This window comes from Phyllostomus discolor, chromosome 2 (assembly GCF_004126475.2).
Source record: "Phyllostomus discolor isolate MPI-MPIP mPhyDis1 chromosome 2, mPhyDis1.pri.v3, whole genome shotgun sequence".
NCBI classification, from domain to species: Eukaryota; Metazoa; Chordata; class Mammalia; order Chiroptera; family Phyllostomidae; genus Phyllostomus; species Phyllostomus discolor.
In genome coordinates, this window is record NC_040904.2 from 153748268 (window position 1) to 153770244 (window position 21977).

Below are 21977 nucleotides of genomic sequence, written 5' to 3' on the forward strand. Positions count from 1 at the left end.
GGGCAAAAATTAAAAGCATTTCCTATAAGATCATAAACAGGACAGGCATGTCCACTTTGACCTCTCTTATTCAACATGGTACTGGAAGTCCTAGCCAGAGCAATCAGACAACAACAAAAAAACAAAAAGCACCCAAATTGAAAAGGAAGAAGTAAAACAGTCTTTTTTTGCACGGGGCATGATACTGTACATAGAGAACACCGAAGATTCCACCAAGAAACTACTAGAACTGATAAATGAATTCAGCAAAGTAGCAGGATACAAAACTAATATCCAGAAATCAGCTGCATTTTTATATGTCAATAATGAACTAATAGGAAGGGAAATTAAGAAAACAATCCCATTCACAACTGCTTCAAAAAGAATAAAATACCTAGGAATAAACCTAACCAAGGATGTAAAAGACCTGTATTTGGAAAACTGGAGGACACTGAAGAACGAAATTGAGGAAGATGCTATTAAGTGGAAGAATATACCATGTTCATGGATTGGAAGAATTAACATCATTAAAATGTCTATACTACCCAAAGCAATGTACAGGTCAATGCAATTCCTATTAAAATATCAATGCCATATTTCACAGATCTAGAACAAATATTCCAAAAATGTGTGTGGAACCAAGACAGACCCCAAGTAGCCTTAGCAAACTTGAGAAAGAAGAACAAAGTTGGAGGGATCATAATACTTGTTATTAAACTATACAATAAGGCCACTGTACTTAAAACAGTCTGGTGTTAGCATAAGAACAGACACATAGGTCAGTGGAACAGAATAGAGAGCCTAGAAATAAATCCACACTTTTATGTTCAATTAATCCTTGGCAAAGGAAGCAAGAGCATACGATGTAGTAAAGAGAGTCTCTTCAATAAAAGGTATTGGGAGAACTGGACTAGTACTTGCAAAAAAATGAAAGAACACCGACTTACACCCTATGCTAGAATAAGCTCAAAATGGAAAATAGACAAATGTAACTCACAATATCATAAAAATTCTAGAGGAACACATAGGCAGTAAAAGTTCAGATATTTCACATAGCAATATTTTTGCTAATATATGAGTCTCCTAGGGCAAGGGAAACAAATGAAAAAATAAATAAATGGGACAACATCAAATTAAAAAGCTTCTGCACAGCTAAAGAAATCATCAGCAAAGTGAAAAGGGAACCCACTACATGGGAGAACATATTGCCAATGATACATCAGACAAGGATTTAATTTCCAAAATATTTAAAGAATTTGTACAGCTCAACATGAGGAAGATAGTCCATTTCAAAATGAGTGAAGGCACCAGTTAGAATGGCCATTAAAAAATATTATTGAGGAAAAAAAGGTGAAGGACCCGAACAGACACTTCTCCAAGGAGGACATACAGAGGGCCCACAGTTGTAAGAAGAAATGCTCAACATCACTAGCAAACAGAGATACGCAAACTAAAACCACAATGAGATATCACTTCACACTTACCAAAATGCATATCACTGACAAATCAACAAACAAGTGCTGGTGAGGATGTGAAGAAAAGGGAACCCTAGTGTACTGTTGGTGGGAATGCAGGCTGATGCAACCACTTTGAAAAACTGTATGGAGTTTTCTTACAAAATTAAAAATGGAACTGCCTTTGGACTCAGCAATTCTGTTTCTGGGAATATATCCAAAGAATCCTGAAACACCTATTCAAAAGAATATACGCACCCCTATGTTCATAGCAACATTATTTACAATAGCCAAAATTTGGAAACAGCCTAAGTTTCCATCAGTAGATGAGTAATAAAAAAGCAGTTGTACATTTACATAGTGGAATACTATGCAGTAGAAAAAAGTAGTTCTTACCTTTTGCAACAGCACGGAAGACTATTATGCTAAGTGAAATAAGCCAGGCAATGAAAGACAAATACCATATGATCTCACTTATAACTGGAATCTAAGGAACAAAATGAACTAATGAGCTAAATAGAATCAGAGGCATGGAAACAAAGAACAGACTGATAGCTGTAAGACAGGCGGGGGGAGATTGGGACTTGTTGAAAGAAGGTGAAAGTATTAGACAAAGAGCATACATGCATACCCCATGGACATGGACAATGGTGTGCTGAATGACTGTAGGAAAGGGACTGGGAGGAGAGGGGGGCAAAGGGGAAAATTGGGACAAATGTAACAGCATAAACAATAAAAAATGTTAAAAAAACAACTATGGTACATTTACACAATAGAATACTACTCAGCCATGAGAAAGAGGAAAATTTTACACATTTGATCTTCATTGCCTCTAGGTGCTGCAGCAATGACCAGCACAGTTTGGTTTCAGCACTCTGGTAGGGGGCATAAATAGTGCACTGGTCAGAATTGTGCTGAGTTTTCATTGCTTATGAATTTGCTGGCTGGCTTACTTTTCTTATATTTTACATGCTACAGTGTGATTTTTCTTTAGTTTGAATTATATCTGATAATGTCCAGTGAACAGATCTTTCAGGTGAAGTGCTCCTTGAAAACAATTACCTACAGTGTGTACTTAACTTACAAAGTGTTCTAAAAGGATACTTTGTGAACAACTGGGAATTAATGCACATGGACAGTTCTAGCATTCTGCATTCTCAGGTTAGGTAGGTGGGGTGTAGATCTTGAGCTGGTGAATCTTAAGGATAAGGAGATTTTGGCAGCTGAGATCCTGCACAGCTGCTAAGCTCACCTTAAGAAGGCTCTCCTCAATAGAGAGAGGCAAATCATTGAAGGCATAGAGGCAGATATTAAAGGGATAGCTTTGTCAGCTTCACCACGGGCCTGAATGGCATTGAACAGTAGAGACTGTGATGCTTTATCTTGACTCCATGACCGGTTGTATAGATAAACCACTGAAAACCAAACTCCAGTCAACTTCAACTCAACTGTAGCTCTATAAAAGCAGTCTTGCTTTTACTTCAGATTTGAATATAGCAAACAATTTATTAAGCTTTGTAAAATGCTAGATGAATTTTGTTTCTAATTTCTCATGTGATATAACAAAGAGAATAATGAATAATACTTAAATTTATAGAAAATCTTACATGTTTGGAAGTTTGAATTTTGAAGCATTTTATACTTAAAAGCCTTGGGGAAAGAAGTGGTTGAATATTTCCTCTTTGAATGGAGAAACTAATTTTCCTTTAACTTAAAAAAAGTCACATTTGGGAGGCAGCCACCGGGGACACTTTCACTTGGAAGGAAACTTTTGAGAAAGTTCCAAGTGACTGAGAAAAGAGAATTATAATGGAATTTGCTCCACAACTTTTATTCTGACAGAGGAACCATTCATCCTATGGAATTCTTTTAAAGTCACTGACCTGAACAATATGCTTCTGAGAATGTTTTTCTGCTTGGCTTATAAAGATTTTATTATGTATCTATGATATAATCACTAGAAAATGCTCCCTCTTGGGCATTTGTTGTTTCTCTAATTATCAGAGTTGATTATGAAACTGATATACCTGACGTGCTTAAAGGTATAACAGGAAAGCAGATACAATCTTCTACGCAAACTGCACCTTCTGTCCTCATATGGAGTCCATTGTTAGATATAATAATTCTATCCTTTACAGGACATCCTATAAGCAGATTTTTAATTTAAAAGGACAACAATTATTGTAATGAGGTTAAAACAATGATTCCTACAGTTATTTGTAATTTGATGTGAAGACAAATCTATTTTCAGCTATGAGCTTTGATACAAATTACTTCTCTGACCCTCAGTGTTTTCCCTGTAAAACAGATATAGAAGCACGTCTCGTCTCTTGTTTGGGGGATAAAGACACATGATTTATATAAACAGCCTAACATAAGTATGTAACTCATTGCTTTTTGTTATGTTATCTTAGAATTCATATAATTTTAAAGTCCAGAGCCACAAATAATCAAATACATGATGTTATATTATATTGATTTTTACTCTTTTGGTTATGAAACTGAAGAAAAGTAACTCAATAAATTACCCAACTATGAAGAAATTATACTTTTTAACTGCTATTTAGGCCTTCTCAATTATTCAAACTATTTGGGAAGATCAGAGATTAGGTTAATATAAAACAGCTATGAAACTAAAATTTCTTTACATTTGGCGTTGGAATGTGTTTGGCTTTTATATTTGAAAATTTGTGCATCTGGTAGTTTAGATATTCACTTCAAAGAAAATGATGAAGACATGTTAAGGAGACATGGTTCAAGCACAGAGAAATATGCCAGTCCACTGTACATCCAGCTCTTCCCTTATGCAATGGTAGGGAATGTCTGCTTTCCTTTAACTGATGAAAAATCTGTGTTTGCTCAAAACTTCCTTACAGTAGGGAGGTTGTGAAGTATTTGAGCTTCAAAGGGCTTCTCTTCATGAGAACTAAGTAAAAAAAATTGAGATGTCTAAAAAACTATAATTAAGCAGATGCCATTCTAACTGCGTTGAACTTGAAAGCAAGCTTATTATGGACACCGAAAGTTCTGATAAGCCACCCAAGAACAATGCTGATTAACTTCCATGTGCTTTGAATATTTATGAGGAATGGATCTGAATATACTAAAACAAAGCCTGCGCCATTGATTTTATTATTAACTTGGAGGAGTTCATCTATTTTTAGCCAGCATCTAAAGAGCTGATATAATAATAACATTAATCTGGAAAGATATTTTTTGAGAAATACACACTTCCAGGAAATTCTCAAATTCTTTTATTTTAGATAAAATAGTTAATGCTTGATTTCAATCTGATAAAAATAATTTAAATAAGGCACATTAAAAGGCACTTCAATAATGAAACCCACAATATATATTTTTTGAGATTTTATTTATTTATTTTTAGAGATAGGGGGAGGGAGGGAGAAAGAGAGGGAGAGAAACATTGGCCTGCAACCCAGGTGTGTGCCCCAACTGGGAATCGAACCTGTGACCTCTCAGTTTGCAGGTTGGCACTCAATCCATTGAGCCACACCAGCCAGGGCCTGCAACATATTTTTAAAGACACATGTAAATATAAAGCTAATGAAAGTAAAATAAACTATTCTCAAAAGGAGAAGGTAGTATTTTAGCAAAGCAAAGATGTTAAATCTGATTTTTAGAAAACCTAGAAGTAATGATATGGCAGTGTTTTTTTTCCTCAAAGAATCAATTGTAAAACAATTTAAAAAGAAAAAACTGTGTATTTTTATAAAATCTGAAACAGAATTTCAAAGATTTTTGATAATATGTAATTGTACAGCAATTTTTAGCATTCCAACAAGAATGTGGGCTGTAGCGTTCAGGAGTATTGTGTGGATGGGTGTCCTGGGTCAAACGTTTGATTACATAAATATAAGATGCTTCATTCTGCACTAGTTCTCTATGGCTATATAACAACTCAGAGTCACTTTTAGGTTGCAGTTAGGGTGCCGTCCAGGGTTGTAGTCATCTGAAGGGTTGACCGGGGCTGAAGGATCTACTTCCAAGAAAACTCACCAAAAGAGAAAACAAGGAAAAGGCTTCAGTACCTTTTCTAACCTAGTCTTAAGATTAGGGAGGCACACATCGTCTTTTCTGCTATAATCTGTTCCTTGGAATTTAGTCAGTAAATTCATATGCAGCCAGAGAGGGAGTAATCTCCAGTTCTTGAAGGGAAATGTATCAGAGGATTTATAACTATACATTAAAACTACAGCACATCTTTGTAGAACTTCTCCAAGTCTTTTAATACCCTAATGTGAATCCAATAGTGTGTGTGCCATTTCCTAAGCTTATCTGACCACTGAACTCATTTTTGTGGATTATTTTGCAGAACTGGTGTTCCATTGGAGACACTTTGGGGTATACAGGTTTAACACTACCATCACAAAGAAAAATATATGTATTTCTTCAAGGTTACAATGTATGTAATACTGTTAGCTTTAGTAATAGCAATTCATCATTATCCTGGTGCTAGGTAACAGATTTCTAGGTCTTAGATAGTCAAATTTAGTCAGTGAGTGTTTATCATTAACTTCTATGCCAGGCACTGTGGGCAAGTAAGAAAGGGTCCTTGCCGCCAATGAGCCAACAAATGAGGCACAATATAAAAAAGTTGCAATGAGGTACTAGCAAATACATAAAATATAAACTATATGCCTTGCATGGATCAGAGTGTTTTGTGCATGTTAACTTATTTAATCTCCTCCCAAAACCTATGTGATAGGTCCCTCTTCTACACACAAGAAAACTGAGATAGAGAGGAGTTAAATAACTTACTCAGTTACACAGCTACAAATGTCAGAGCTAGGATTTAACTCAAAGGGAGTCTGGCTCCCAAGTTTAGCTCTTATCATTATGAACATGACATGCTAAGTGCTATACTACCAGGTACTTGTCAGAGAGAAAAGAAGATTGCAAATAGCTCTGGTCTGGGGCACTAGAGGAAAGTGTCACAGCAGAGCTGACATTTGAGCCAGGTCTTAAAAGGTCACCAGGAGTAAGCCAAATAGAGAAAGGAGAAAAGAAATTTCAGCTTAGGAGTGACCATCTCCAAAGGCACAGAGTCCTGACCCTGAATTGTGGGTTTAGAGAATGTTGGTGTGAACAGAAGGAGCCACGAATCACAGAAGGTTCTGCAAGATGAAGCTGCAAAGTTAATTCCCAGGCAATTCCCTGGGAATTAAAATTCAGAACCACAGTGTTATTTAGCTCATATCTGCAAATGTTTAATATTAATGTTCACCTTTGCAAAGAATGATTTATCGAGCCTGGAATACCTGTCTAAGAGCCTTAAATATGGAGTGTTGTGGGCACTGTGTTGCACCACCCAGAACCCTCTTCAGGGATGAAGGACTTACTCTTCCAGCTGTTGGGGCTGCTTCCAGCAGAGCACTCTTAGTGGTCAGCCCCTTGTGGGGATTGTGTCCTGCCACTCAGGAGAGCTGCTTCACCCAAGGTCATGACCCTTTTCCAGGATACCTGCATGGAATGACTGATCAGCATTGGGATATAAAGGCTGGCCTCTTATCTCAGCTCAGGACAACATCGAAGGGTCACCCTAGCTTTAGAGATCCCTGTTAAGTTGGTTGCAGACGTGGTTGAGACTGTATCACAGTTGACTTCTCCCTCTTGGGATCACTACCTTCAGAAAAGGAGAGAGAAAGCAGGTAGTGATCTCAACAAGCTCCATCATAAACCTATTCAACTCTACTCTCCATCTCAGAGTTGGCATCCTGGGGAACTCAGCTAGCTCCAATTAGTTCTAGGAATGGGTGAGAAAGCAGGTATTGGGATGAAATTTTGGAGCTCTTGGCTGGCAATTCCAGTTCCATCACTGGGGTAGGTGGTGCCTTTGTGGCCTTTAAAACAAGGCAGCCGTGCAGTTGTTAACACCGTTGCCAGTGGTGAACTTGGATGATATACCAGTGACCCGTGGAAGGGAAAGAACTAATCGATGTAATGTAATAGGAATTTGAGAAATGTGTGAAAAAAGTAACTGTGAGGATGGTGGAATACTTAGCTCAATAGACACTCTAGAAAAAACAATTATGACCACCACCTCCAACAACAAAAACAAAAACAAGAGCGACAGACTTTAAAAGATAAGAATGAAAACGAGAGAGCCTTTTTGATAGCATAAAGAGGCTCTCATCTCCTGGAGGGGATGCAGAGAAAGCTGAGGACCAGACCAGGAATTAATCATAAGAGTAGCAGAACTCAAAAGAAGGTTAAGCTCCCAAATCATGTGGATCTGTTATGCCAAGTTCAGGACCTGGCCTGTGGGTAGGGTAACCCTGGCACATAGACAGGACAACTGGATTAATGTACATTATAATTGTGAATTCCCAGATTCTCCTAAACCCACTGAACCTGATGAGGAGCCTACAATTCCCATTTAAGGGCTAGCACTTCCCCTTATTTCTATGAGTTCAATAGCTAGGATTCTGTCACAATATAACCAGCCAAGGACATAATGGGTCTGATAAGGGAGGAAGGAACTACACTCCAAAGCAATGGTGAACAGGCAGGGGCAGATGAAGGTGTACCAGTCTGGATTTTGAAGGGCTTCATAAAGGGTAGTGGAATGTAAGGCTGCATAAGGGAGAGTTTAACCAGAATATAGGATTTAACATCCTAGCAAGGACCCTGGGAGACAGTACAAACACATGTCTAAGATGCCCCCAGGAAAAAGCAATGGCGCACACTGAGGTAGACATGAAACACGCCAGAATTGGCTTGGCAGACAGTGGGAGGAGTTGAAAAGCTCAGGGTAATGGGCATGCAGAAGTGGGTATGCTCTGTAAGGCCCAAAACCACCAGAGGCCCTCATTGTACAGAAACAAGGGAGAAGCATCTTTCACCAAGTAATAGGAATGCGCTGGTAGAAAGGGTACCAGCATCCCTAAGAGGTTCACTGCTGGCTGTCGCCTTTTGGGGCAGAGCTGATGGTAGGAGAACCCATCTCCAGTGGCAATGGGGGTGATAGGAGCCCAAGATAAACACAATTATTGTAATGAGAAGCAAAGTTGTAAAGACAGAGGGGTCAATGCTCAGACTACTATGGACCCTGTGAATAGAATACAGAGCCACTGAGCGCAAAAGAGATGGGCAGCCAGGAAGGATACTACTCAATCCATAAAATCAAAAGAACTCAAGGATGGATGATAAGGAGGCTGAGAGCAGGTATCCCAATAAACTGTTTCTGAACCTGAACCAGGTTTTGAACCTAGAGGCCAGTGGTTGAAGAAGATGCCAGGTCTCCAGGAAGAAAGATGCTGCAATACCACAAAAAATATGCTCAGTAGTGATTCCCCTGATTTTCCCTGAAGAAACCTATGGCCATTTCACAAGAGAGAAGGGACACTGATGCCCAGAGACCCAAAGCCTTTGCTCCCTGTTAACATGTGATCGCATGGGGTTAGATAATAAATGGAGTGCTGGCCCACGTCTGGCTACCAGTGAGCCCACTGGGATTGTGGCCCTATCTAGTGGTCATTTCCGTGGTCCCCAAATATACAACTGAAGTAGATATACAAGGCCTGTCGAGAAAGTATCCAGCCATATACTATGAAAGAGACATTTACTGACGAAGATACAAGATAGAAGAAAGATTGCACATAGGGCAATGGTGCCTCAGTCCCCCTCAAAGCAGGCACCTTGGGACCTCACACAGTTCTCCCAAGTGCCATTAGCTATCCCATCATATTTTCCTGAATCTCATCAATGCTCTGAAATATCTTACCTTTCAAAGGTGATTTTTAATTTTGGAAAAAGCCAGAAATCACAGGGCACCAAATCTGGGCTGTATGGGGGCTGCATCACCTGGGTGATTCTATGTTTTGCCAAGAATCTCTGCACAAGACATGATGCGTGAGCAGGCGTGTTGTTATGATGAAGCTACCAGTCACCAGTTGCCCATAGCAGCTGTCTTCTGAATCATCCAAGTGGTTTCCGTGTTGGAAAGTTCAAGCTTAACACAAAATTTGATGCAGATTTGTTGCTCTATTCACTCAGTCATTTTGAATATGATGGCCACACAGTACACACTCGTTGGCTGCCAGGTTACACTGATGTCATGCAAACTGTTCTTGTTATATTAACACCGATTGGATTTTTTTCTGGACAGACCTTGTACTTGGCAGCTAGCTGACTCCTGCATTGGCCTCTGGGGTTAGAGCTATCAAAGAGTCCAGGGAAAGGCCAAGAGTAAGTTTCTGAAACTGCCCTCTCCCCACACCGAAGATAGTAAATCAAAACCAATATTGAATCCTAGAGAGATGACAAATATTAGGAAGGGAAAGAAGTTTTGAATTCTCTATATTTCCTACTGAGATTAAGACATTTGCTAGCTAGTTCACTCCAGGAGTTGGATATCAAGTCCATTTCGTCTCCAAACTAAAAAAAAATTGCTCTGCTGTTGATTTTATTGTAGCCATAATAACCCAATTCCATTATAATTAAATGATCTGGGAAATCCACAAAAACTTTTAAAATGGATTTTTGCCTGTATATACCACCTCTATGGGTACTTTAAAAAATACATTTAATTACAGAGTTATAAAATTGTTTGCTGAAAAATAGACCTTTTCATATAAAAAAAAACACTTTTCATTTAGAGAGTGAGTGCAAGAGAGGGAGAATATTACAATAGTCCTATTAATTTTTTTGATCCATAATGACCTCAGTTCCTAAAATATTTGAGGCTGACCTTACAGAAATAGTAAAATACATACATTTAACTTCTGATCTTCCCTTTCTCCTCTGCATCTTCACCTCTTCAACCCTTTTTCCTTCTTAATTTAACTTGCCTCCAGTAACTCTATGTGAATGTTTTATATTCTATCTCAGGGAATCCAGAAAAATGAGGTCATATTATATTATTTAGCATTTGGTATGTTATCTTTTTCAAAAATAATTTACAGTTTGTTGTTGTTATTATTTAAAAGGAGTTTTAAGTGGGTAAAATTTAGAGGAAACATGACCTAACGGGACATTTCAATCACCACGGGAAAAAGATCTTTGGTATTTCAGTGCAGCAGCCTTCATAGATCTTTTCTGAAAGGGTGAGCTTGGTCCCTTAGAGTTTTGCTTCAGACAAGATGGCAATATTGCATCAAAAAGACTCTCAGAAATTATGGATCATATTGTTATTATATTTATATTCCTATGTACCTGTCACAGCTAAAGCAGTGTTTGGCAAGAAGAGAAAGGTGCAGGGCTCTGGCAGCTAACAAATAGGTCTGATTTCCAAAGTATTTCCATAAATGTTTACAAGTTCCCTATATTCATCTTATCATGGCAGATAAGGTGCTGTTTGACATAGTCTTCCAGGTACCTCCTCAGTAGTTAAGGATATAATTAAAAGAAATCTATGACAGTTATTTAGAATTATTTACACATTAGTTATTTTATGTATAAAACACACAGAAAGCTATGAAATTTATTTTTTTCCTTATATGTTTTAGTTTTATTTGTGCTTCCTCATAGCAAAAATCTTGACTTCAGTGACATTATATATTTTTTAAATTTAACTTTTCTTGTATTCATTCCATTACTATTTACACCCCTTATATCCTCTTCCCTCCAGCAATCGCCACACTATTGCCCATGTCCATGAGTCGTTTCACCTTTTTGCTAAATCCCTCCATCCCCTAACCACCCCCACCAGCTGTCATGCTGCTCTCCATCTAGGAGTCTGTCCCCATTTCCTTGTTAGTTCAGTCTCTTCATTAGATTCTACATATGAGTGAAATCATATGGTACTTGTCTTTCTCTGACTGGTTTATTTCACTTAGCACAATGTTCTCCAGGTCCACACATGCTGTTGCAAAGAGTAAAATTTTTCTTTTTTATGGCCCTGTAGTATTCCATTGTGTAAATGTCCCATAGTTGTTTTATTTTTTATTTTTTAACATTTTTAAATTGTTGTTCAAGTACAGTTTTCTGCCTCCCCCCCACCTCTCCCTGTCACTCCAGCCCTTCTCACCTCCCTCCCCTATTTTATAGTTCTTTATCCACTCATCTATAGATGGACACTTGGGCTGCTTCCATATCTTGGTGATCCTAAGTAACACTGCAGTGAACATAGGGGTGCTTATGTTTTGGGTTCCTTCTTGATATATTCCCAGAAGTGGGATAAATGGGCTTAAAGGCAGATCCATTTTTATTTCTCTGAGGTATCTCCATACCGCTTTCCACAGTGGCTGCACCAGTCTGCATTCCCACCAACAGTGGACTAGGGTTCCCTTTTCTCCACATCCTCGCCAGCACTTGTTAGTTGATTTATTGATTTTAGCCATTTTGACAGGTGTGAGATGGTATCTCGTTGTGGTTTTAATTTGCATTTCTCTGATGATTAGTGATGTTGAGCATCTTTTCATGTCTATTGGCCATCTATATGTCCTTTTTTGAAAAATGTCTATTCAGCCTTTGCCCATTTTTTAATTGTGTTTGTTTTTTTTAATTTGGTGTTCAGTTTTGTAAATTCTTTATAAATTTTGGATATTAACCCCTTATCAGATTAGTGGAAAATATATTCTCCCATTCTGTGGGTTGTCTTTTTATTTTGTTGATGATTTCCTTTGCTGTGCAAAAACATCTTAGTATGATGTAATCTCATCTATTTATTTTTTCTTTTGTTTCCCTTACCTGGAGAGATATAGTTGATAAAATATTGCTATGAGCAATTCCAAGATTTTTCTGCCGATGTTTCCCCTGCAATTGTTATGATTAAAGGTCTGAAATTTAAGTCTTTGATCCATTTTGAATTTATTCTTTTTTTAAAAGATTTTTTTTGTTTATTTCTAGAAAGAAGAGAAGGGTGGGAGAAAGGGAGGGAGAGAAACATCAATGTGTGTTGCCTCTCATGAGTCTCCTACTGGGGACCTGGCCTGAAACCCAGGCGTGTGCCCTAGACTGGGAACCGAACCAGTGACCCTTTTGTTCTCAGGCTGGTGCTCAATCCACCGAGCCACACCAGCCGGACTTGAATTTATTCTTGTATGTGGTATAAGAAGGTGGCCTAGTTTCATTTTCTGCATGTATCTGTCCAATTTCCCCAACACCATTTATTGAATAAACTATCTTTAGTCCATTGTGTGTGCTTGCTTCCTCTGTCCAATATTAATTAACTATAAAGGTATGGATTTATTTTTGGATTCTCTAATCTGTTCCATTGATCTATACATGTGATTTTATGCCAGTACCATGCTGTTTTGATTACTATGGCCTTACAGTATAATTTGATATTAGGTAGTGTGATTTCTCCAACTTTGCCTTTTTTCTTAGGATTGCTATAGCTATTCAGGGCCTTTTGTGATTCCATATACATTTTTGAAATATTTGTTCTAGTTCTGTGAAATACATCATTGGAATCTTGATAGGAATTTTATTGAATCTATAGGTTGCTTTGGATAGTATGGACATTTTAATGATGTTAGGTCTTCCTATCCATAAACACAGTACCTGCTTCCACTTATTTGTATCTTCTTCAATTTCTTTCTTCAGTGTCTTATAATTTTCCAAGCACAGGTCTTTTACATCCTTTGTTAGGTTTATTCCTAGGTATTTCATTTTTTTTCTAACAATTGTGAATGGGATTGTTTTCTTAATTTCCTGTTCTGTTATTTCATTATTGCTATATAAAAATGCAATTGATTTCCAGATAATAATTTTGTATCCTGCTACTTTGCTGAATTCATTTATCAATTCTAGTAGTTTCTTGGTGGAATGTTTGGGGTTCTCTATTTACAATATGATGTCCACTGTGAATAATAATAGTTTTACTTTCTTTTTTTCAATTTGGATGCCTTTTACTTCTTTTTTTATGATTGCTGTGGCTAGGACTTCCAGTACTATGTTGAAAAATAGAGCTGAAAGCATACATCCCTCTCTTGTTCCTGATTTTAGGGGAACACTTGCAGGTTTTGCCCATTGAGTATGATGCTGGCAGTGGGTTTGTCATATATGGCCTTCATTACGTTTAGATATGTTCCCTCTAATCCCACTTTGCTGAGAGTTTTTATCATAAATAGGTGCTGGATTTTATGAAATGCTTTTTCTGCATCTATTGATATGATCACGTAGTTTTATCCTTCATTTTGTTTATGTGGTGTTTCACATTTATTCATTTGTAAATGTTGTACCAAACTTACAAAATTTACCCCACCACCATCTTGGATCTCCATGAAATTTACACTGAATCCTTTTTGTTGTTAATGTAGTGCTATATACAATTGACTCTTTTACAACCTTGGGTAAGGGTCTCTGAGCCCCAAGCAGTGGCAAATCTGAATTTAACTTTTGACTTCTCCAAAATTTAAGTTGTCCCTTGGTATGTGCAGGGGATTGGCTTCAGGACACCTTTTTCATGTGCCAAAATCCATGGATGTGCAAACCCCCTATATAAAATGGCATAGATCAATGCATATATTCAGCCCTCCACATCCACGTACTCCCAATCTCTGGTAGAAAACAGTATAGGCATTTGTTGAAAAAAATCTTGTGTAGTGGACCTACACTGTTCCAACCTATGTTATTCAAGGGTTAATTGTATTCATTTGAATTTAGAAAATTAATATGTGTGAAGCACTTAGTTCCAGGCACTGTTAAACACTATAAAAGCATCTGAACAATACTGAATTATGGTTAGTATTATTTAAAAATTTTGATTGTATACCATGTATCATAGAGCACTCGTGTTTTATTTGGTCAACACAGCATTTTCTTTTTTTTTAACACATGAAATCATTATTTTATTTGTGACATCAAAAATAGAATTTGGAAGGACAACAGTCCTGAAAACCTAGCATGTTTGAGGACAAAAAGATTTTCTAAATCTTTAGATCTCATTTAATAAATCAGTTGAACCAAGTGAGTAGATCATAGATTTTTAAAAATTTTTTCATATTTTTTATTATTGCTCAAGAACAGTTGTCTCCTTTTCCCCCTTACCCCTCCCCCTTACCCCAAATTAGTTGGCAACATTTTAAAAGTTGGGACATTACAAGTCTTGGATGTTTTAGTGGCTTAATCCACTTTCTTGTGTGGTACAGACAACAAGGGCTGACTATGGCATGCTCACCCTTTCCCACACTCCCCACTACTCCCTGTGGTCCCTGACACTGAAGCACAGTGTCAATAGCTATGTATTGCAGCATTTGTGCTGTAGTCTTTTCTCATAACTGCCTGCTTTTCTTTCTCTTCTTATTTTTTTCAATGTCTCTAGTCACTGTGAGCATTTCAGACTGCATGCTGGTCAAAGAGCACAATATTTGCAAACTGAAAGGGACCTGACCTTGTTGTTATATCACTTTCCCTCCGTGCTCTTTTTTGTTCTGTCACTGTGCAATTGTTACTACCAACCTGTTTCCTTCTGTAGACCACATGGTCTGAGTAAAAGTTTTAGCTTGGTAACATACTCCTTCTGGGAAGAATGTGGTGACCTCTGCCCAGTAACCTCATAGAACTTTCTGAGTTTAACCATCATTGCAAATATAATTTCTACTAGTGAGTTAAACAGACAAGTCTATTTCATAGAATCAGGGAGTTTTTACACTTGCTCCCAACCCATCCCCACAAATAACCCCTCTACTCTACAATTACATTTACATTCATGAAACTGAGTAAGTAAAAGTTGAAATTCCTTTTAGCAAGAGTTTTACGGCTGTGTATTCTGTACATTACAAACAAAAAGTAACTTAGGCAATTCAGAAGGAATCAGTTGTTTTATGTTCTATAGTGAAAAATAATTATTTTCACTTTTTAACTCTTTACTGGGTTAGTGTTTAGGCAGCCTATGGAAAATGATATTCACTCTGACTTTTGTAAGTCAGCTTATCTTTTCCTATTTTGGGGAAGGGGACAAGATTTACCAATTAGAACTAAGGATGACAAGCTTGGCACCCAATTCTTAGTGGAATACTTGAATTCTAAAAGTTATTCTAAGTTTTTATTGTCATTTGTCCTCATAAAGACCACCACATACTGATGAACATAACTTCATCATTCTTTTAAGTAGCAATTGATTAAAGTATTAAAAATCTTAATGTATTCAGAAAATCTTGAAAAAATATGGCTGTGATTGGTTAACTGACTAATTTCACATTCATAGGTTTTCTAAGGAGAAACCAAAATTCTGCTCTTCACATTTAATTTCTGGTTCCTTTCTCTCCTTTCCCCCAAATGAAATATTGTCTAGCTTTTTCCATTGCTCTTGGATAATTAATAAAGAGTACCTTGGTTTGGGCATTTAAAGTAATTTTAAAAATCACATGACTATAGCCCAGTCCACTATAATAATCATCTTTATCCAATTTAAAGCTTTCCACTCACAGTGTAGATGGGCATGGGTGTCACTTTTTAACCCCCTTCCTCACTCCCCTCTTCTCCCTTCTCACTGCTGTTTCTGACCTTTGCAGGGTTGGATGAAGGGATAGTGAAAATGAAAGAAAGAGCTGCGACATGGTTTTGGTGGCCCTGGGAAGGCAGATGCTCAAAGCTGATTCTTTCTCTCAAACAATCCTATTGCTGGCTCCTCAATAATCCTTAGCCAGGGGCCCTGAACTGCCACCACCTTGACATAGTCAGGTGTCTGATTAACATTGCCCTATTGGAGGAGTTTTAGGCACCTACTCCTCTGTTAGGGTCACATTGTCTTTCCAGGTAGTCACTTAGCTTACTGGGTAAGATCCCTTCTAAGGTAACCCCAGGCTGGTTCCCTTTGGGTCTATATCTGAGCTCCAAGAAACACCTTTTCCTGCCATTAGTGGAAGCAAAGTTTGTCCCCTTACAGCCCTGCTTTCTTGTGCAACAAGACAAAATGGTATGACTACAGCCACAGTCTTTACACTTACACTTCTTAGTGGGTGTCAGACAGCAGTTCTTATGACTGTAAACTCCAGGGGGTACTTATAGTCCTCTGAGATGTCCCCTTGAAGTCCCTGTTCTTTGTGTTGAAGTACAATTCAACAATATTTCCCAAAGAATTTCCCCATCTTTTCCAGCTCAACTAAAAGAAGGCAGTGCCAGCAGAACCAACTTGGGGTCACCCCCTTTGCAAGTCCCACATGAATGGTCAGGCACCTCATATTCTTAGACTTTGGTGCCTCCACCAAAATTAAGGCAGAATGACCTCATTTTTATCCTTCAATTACACAGTCCTCTTCACTCAGGCTCAGAGTTACACTAGAGCCAGTTGTTACCTATGGCCATTATCAAAATTTGAAAAGATATTAACTTATAATTAAGTAAACTACATATGTATTTTAGAAGTAACAATTACTCAAAGATCATCACCTCTTAATTTTTTAATATCATTTTATTATTGTCTCTGCCCTCGAGATTACTTTTCTATTTCACGTACAAGATACTATATGATGCTGTGCCATGGCACATTTCTTCCCAACTCTGTACTCATTGACCTCACTTTGGTAGCTTGAAATCATTTGTGGTGGAAGTATGTCCACACCAAAGAAAGTGGCAAATGTAACAGGTGCCACATACCCCCCATCTTGTTGTTTAACACTTACTAATATCCCACTGCTTAGGATACACTCTTTAAAGATGTTAAGAACCAGCAAGATAGCAGGTGCAGTCCAAGGTTAGGCAGTTCATTTCACTATAAATGGGCTGCCTTGTAAATGCTAATACTCCCCGGGATCAATGGAGTCACCATGTTCAAACAAAATGCATCTCTCCCTCTAATGCCTGCAGTTCCTGAGAGAACAAATGGGTTCCTCTTACCAGCTATGCACTCAATACATTTTCAAGTAAAAGTCTAAGATTAGGGAAAGAAGCTCCTGCAGCTGCACATTCCTTGGCAGCCCACATTATAAATGCTTTTGCAAAAATGCCTCACCCAGTTTTTAAAACTGTTCTGGGCTACATTTAATAGACAGTGAAAAATAATGACTTTTAAATATGCTGCTGCACAATTAGGCCACCAAAACAACTGAGATACTTTGGGAAGCTTGAGTCTCAGAAAAAAAGATAAAAAAATACCTGCAAGAAAAAGCGATATATCTATAGGAAAAAGGAAAACCTTGGAGGTCAAAATTTGCATCTATACAGTCAAATTGAATAAATGTGAATGACACTGTAAAAGGAACAACCTCTCATTTCTGATTCAATAGTATACATTTGAGCATTAGATAGTTTTTCCACTTTGTTTTGTTCGAGCAGACTCAGGGAAGAGCTAACAACACTATTGTTTCTCAGTAGTGGGGAGAGGGTGAGGAATGCTCAGTCTCTAAAAAGTGTCATCTTTTTCACAAATTTTGGAAAGAATATGTTGACATGCTGGCTGGTAAAAATGTAAGAGAGACTTTAAAGAAAATATTGTGAAAGAAAAACTATAAGAGTATAAAACAGGAGAGTTGCTGAATCAAGGTGTCTGTCTCCTTTGTGGGCTCAACCTTCCTCCTGCCTGACACTGTCTCAGGCTCCCACAACTTGACCTTCAAACCTGGAAATGCCTTTCATTGGCCCTACAAGGGCTATTTTCCAGCATGTACTAGTGTAACCATGTTGCTTATGGCTATCATCCTCTCTGATTTGTGGCCTCCCACAAAGAACTGGTTGTTAAACATTTCAAATATTACCTTTGGATAGCATTTTATAACCAACAAAGAACATTTATTTCCACCATCTCAGGTAAGTTTCACAACTACCCTGTCAATTAAAACAGACAAGTATTATTGGCTCTTCTTTAAAAAATGGATGGGCCCAGGTCTTTGGGTCAACCGATTATGGAGCAGCATACAAAACCTGATGCTCCCATCTCCTGACTGTGGGTCCAGAAGAACCTAGTTGACAGAGCATGTATTAGTTTTCTTTTTCTTTTTTGAATCGTCACCTGAGGATATGTTTATTGATTTTAGAGAGAGGGGAAGTGCAGGGGAGAGAGAGAGAGAAACATTGATGTGAGAGACATTAACTGCTTGCTGCCTCCCATACCCCAGACCGGGGATCAAGTCTGTAACCTAAGCATATGTCCTGACCGGAATCTAAACCTTGACTCTTTGGTGTAGGGAACAATGTTCCGGCCAACTGAGTCACTCTGCCAGACCTGCACTAGTTTTCTATTGCTCTTTAACAAATTCCCACAAAGTGAGCAGCTTAAAACACCACTAATTTGTTACCTCAGTTTCTGTAGGTCAGAGTTCCCACATGGCAAATCTGGATTTCCCACTTAGTGTCTCCTGAGACTAGAGTCAAGATTATGGGCTGTGCTGGGTTCTCACTGGAGCTCAGCACCCTCTTCCTAGCTCATGTAGAGTGTTGGCAGGATTTCGTAACTTGAGGTTGTAGGACTGAGGTCTCTGTTTCTTCACAGCTGTTGACCAGGGGTCACTCTCAGCTCCTAGAAGCTGCCTTCAAGGTCCAGCCTCACAACGTGACAGCTTACTCTTCAAAGTTCGCAGGAGAATCTCCCTGACTTCTGCCAAGACAGAGTCTTCAACAGGACAATGCAATCACCAGAATGACTATCCTGTCATATTCAAAAGCCCCACCCACACTCAGGAGGAGGGGATTATACGGAATGTGGACTGGAGAGGAGAGAGACTTTTGGAAGCCATCTCACAATTCTGCCGACCACAGGGCACGAGCCTCTGACATGCAAAGAGAACATCAGCTCTCAACTCCACTCTTACCAGCTTTGTGACTTCGCTTCTCTGAGCCTCCTGTTCCTCACAAGTAGGGCAATACTGCTCATAGAATTGTTGTGAGCAACAAAAGTGCTAACATCTGGACAGTGTTTGACATGTGAAACAATAAATGCTTTCTCCTGTTTTTGCCACTGCATGCAGGTACACCAAGTTAGTTCAATATTTCCTGTGTTATAATAGTTACAAAGCAGCAGGATGTTCAACTTTGCACATTGACAGTGGAACATGGAAAGTTAAAAAAAAATGACTAGTGCATCATACTTGTCCCATCCTTCCTGAGGATCTCCTGTATTAGATGCTTTTTATAATCCCTCATTGCTCCTAAAGACGCTGCACAGTAGGTATCACTAATCCCATTTAACAGGCTTGGAAACTGAGGCCCAGAAAATGTTTCCTGTATGCCCAAATGCACACAATGAGTAAGTAGCAGAGCAGGGACTTCAGCCTGCATAACAGGTTATCCCACCAAAGAGCCACTGAGAAACCGACAGGACATGTGTGTGTGTGTGAGTGTGTGTCTGATTCATCAGGAAGGAATGCAAAGAATTTCCCCTCCCCTCAGGGAGAAGGCAGGGCCCCTTTACCCTCAACAGAGAGTGCACAGATTTTAAAATGTTGCAAGGGCCATTAATTCCTATTGTGAGAGCAAAGGACCTGAAAGAATATTTTGTGAATAAGGACTCAAGAGAGGAGCTGGAATTAGTGATTGCAATCAGTTTCTCCCAGTGTTTGGTGCTATTTTCAATGTTCAAAATAATACTTTTTTGTTTTTGTTATTGGAATGTCATTATTTCCAAATCTTTAAAAACCTTGAAATATGAAATGAGATCAGTGACAAAATTACTTAACTCTCAATTTTAAAAAATTGCTGAACAAATCTTCCTACCCAGAGGATCATATGACAAACTGAAATTTCTAATTGAAGAAAAGATACACTTATTTAAGAAAGATTACTCCAAAGTCCTCTTAAAAGGAGCAAAGACATAATTGAGAAGGCAAAGCTTATGCTGCAAAAATAGCTCTTACTTCAGTTTAAAGATACTCTGAAAGCAGGAGAATAGATACAGACATTGTATTGAAATGGATGCAGGTAACACTTTAATGGCATAGTCTTATGCCATTAAATGAAAGAAAAGGAAGATGAACTAGAAAATGTTTCTTTGAAATAAAAACTACTCTCTAGCAATAAAAAGCCTCTATAAAAAGAAAAAGCAAAGATTGTTCAAAAAGATCTCAAAGTTATAGAATAAGAGATGGAAATCTTTGAAGCTAAAGGCTTCAGAGAAAAATATTTGGAGATAGATTATTATCATCTCTTCATCATTTCACCAACTGGTATAAAATCAGAAAGAGCTTTTCAGCAGCTGGTTCACTTATAAATTTCATTTATATGATTTGGCTCTGAAGAATAAAATGTTGGATCTAAAACTTTTTTTTCATTAGCTGAAATGTGCACTTTATCATGAGATAACGTTTACAGTCCTTTGCTTGTGTATGAGTATCTAACTGTAAGCACAACACAGAGGACAAGTACACAAGTTAACAATAATATACAGTAGGTAGGGACTGTGTGTTACTTACCTATTTCCATTTTCCCTTCTTCCTTAATGGTAAAATCTGGATTTTATTTGGAGCAGCAATGTGTCTAGCTCAGGCTATATTTTCCAGTCTACTCTGGAGAAAGGTTTAGCCAATGAGATATGAATGAAATTCTTTGCAAATAATTTTCAAGATAGCTTCAGGGGAAAAGGGGAAAGGTTTACTGGAACAAGTATAAAGGACATATGGACAAAAACTGGGGGGAGTGGAAATGGGAAGGAGATGGGGAGGGTTAGGGGGTGGGCTGGGATGGGAGTAAAAGACAAAACTGTACTTGAACAACAATTAAAATATAATAAAAATTAAGAAAAATTTCAAGATAGCCAATTTGAAAGGTATTGATTCATGTAGGAGAGGTGTCTCTTTCACTTATTTCCCTTCCCATTCTGCCTGGATCATAGATGTAATGACTGGATCCCCAGCAGCCACATTTTGTCATTGAAGATGGACAAGACTAAGGGTGACAAAGAAGGAAAACTAGGGAGCCATGACACCAGCTCTAAACTGAACTACTTCAGTACTTCCTTTATGTGAGAAAATAAACCCTTAACTAGTTACTCCACTAGTAGGGTATCTATTACTAGCAGAGAAACTCAATTCCTGACACTGGTCAGGAATACAATACAACTATAAAAATGGCCTGAATGATTTAAAGCATTAATGAATATTTGGTACCCAGGTAAGAGTTCACAAAACAAAACAACAAAAACACAACAACAGCAACAAGAAGAGACTTGTGGCAGAATTCCTTTTTACCATGGACCCCTCAAAGAGGCAAAAATCATTTCCCTTAAGGTCCTTGAGGGGATCTGTTGCTGAGTGATCCAGAGTTGAGGAAATCAAAGGACAGCTTGGAAAGTAAAGATAGAAATGGCTGGCCTTGGGGAGGAGGAGTAAGTTCTGCAAGACTGAGAAGAGAAAGGAGGGGGCTTTGCAGCACCCTTGGGAGCTAACAGAGTCTTAGAAAGAAATGCACTGGAAAGCTGGGCACCAGGCATCAAAGCTTTTACTCTAGTTTTGGCAAAAAAGAAAAAAAAATCTAATGCCAAGCATGGAATGTAAGGAAGAAACACTCCTGTGTTTTCACAGACCATAAGGGACTTGGATAATGCAACACTCATGGGGGACTATGATTGTCTGAGGGTAAGGGGCACATTCCTCAATTTTCAGAACGCACATAATACCTTCTCAATCTCAGTTCCACCCTACAAGACCTTATGGAGGCAATAATAAATAAGTGATAACGAATTTTTCATTGGTATGGTGAGACTCAGAG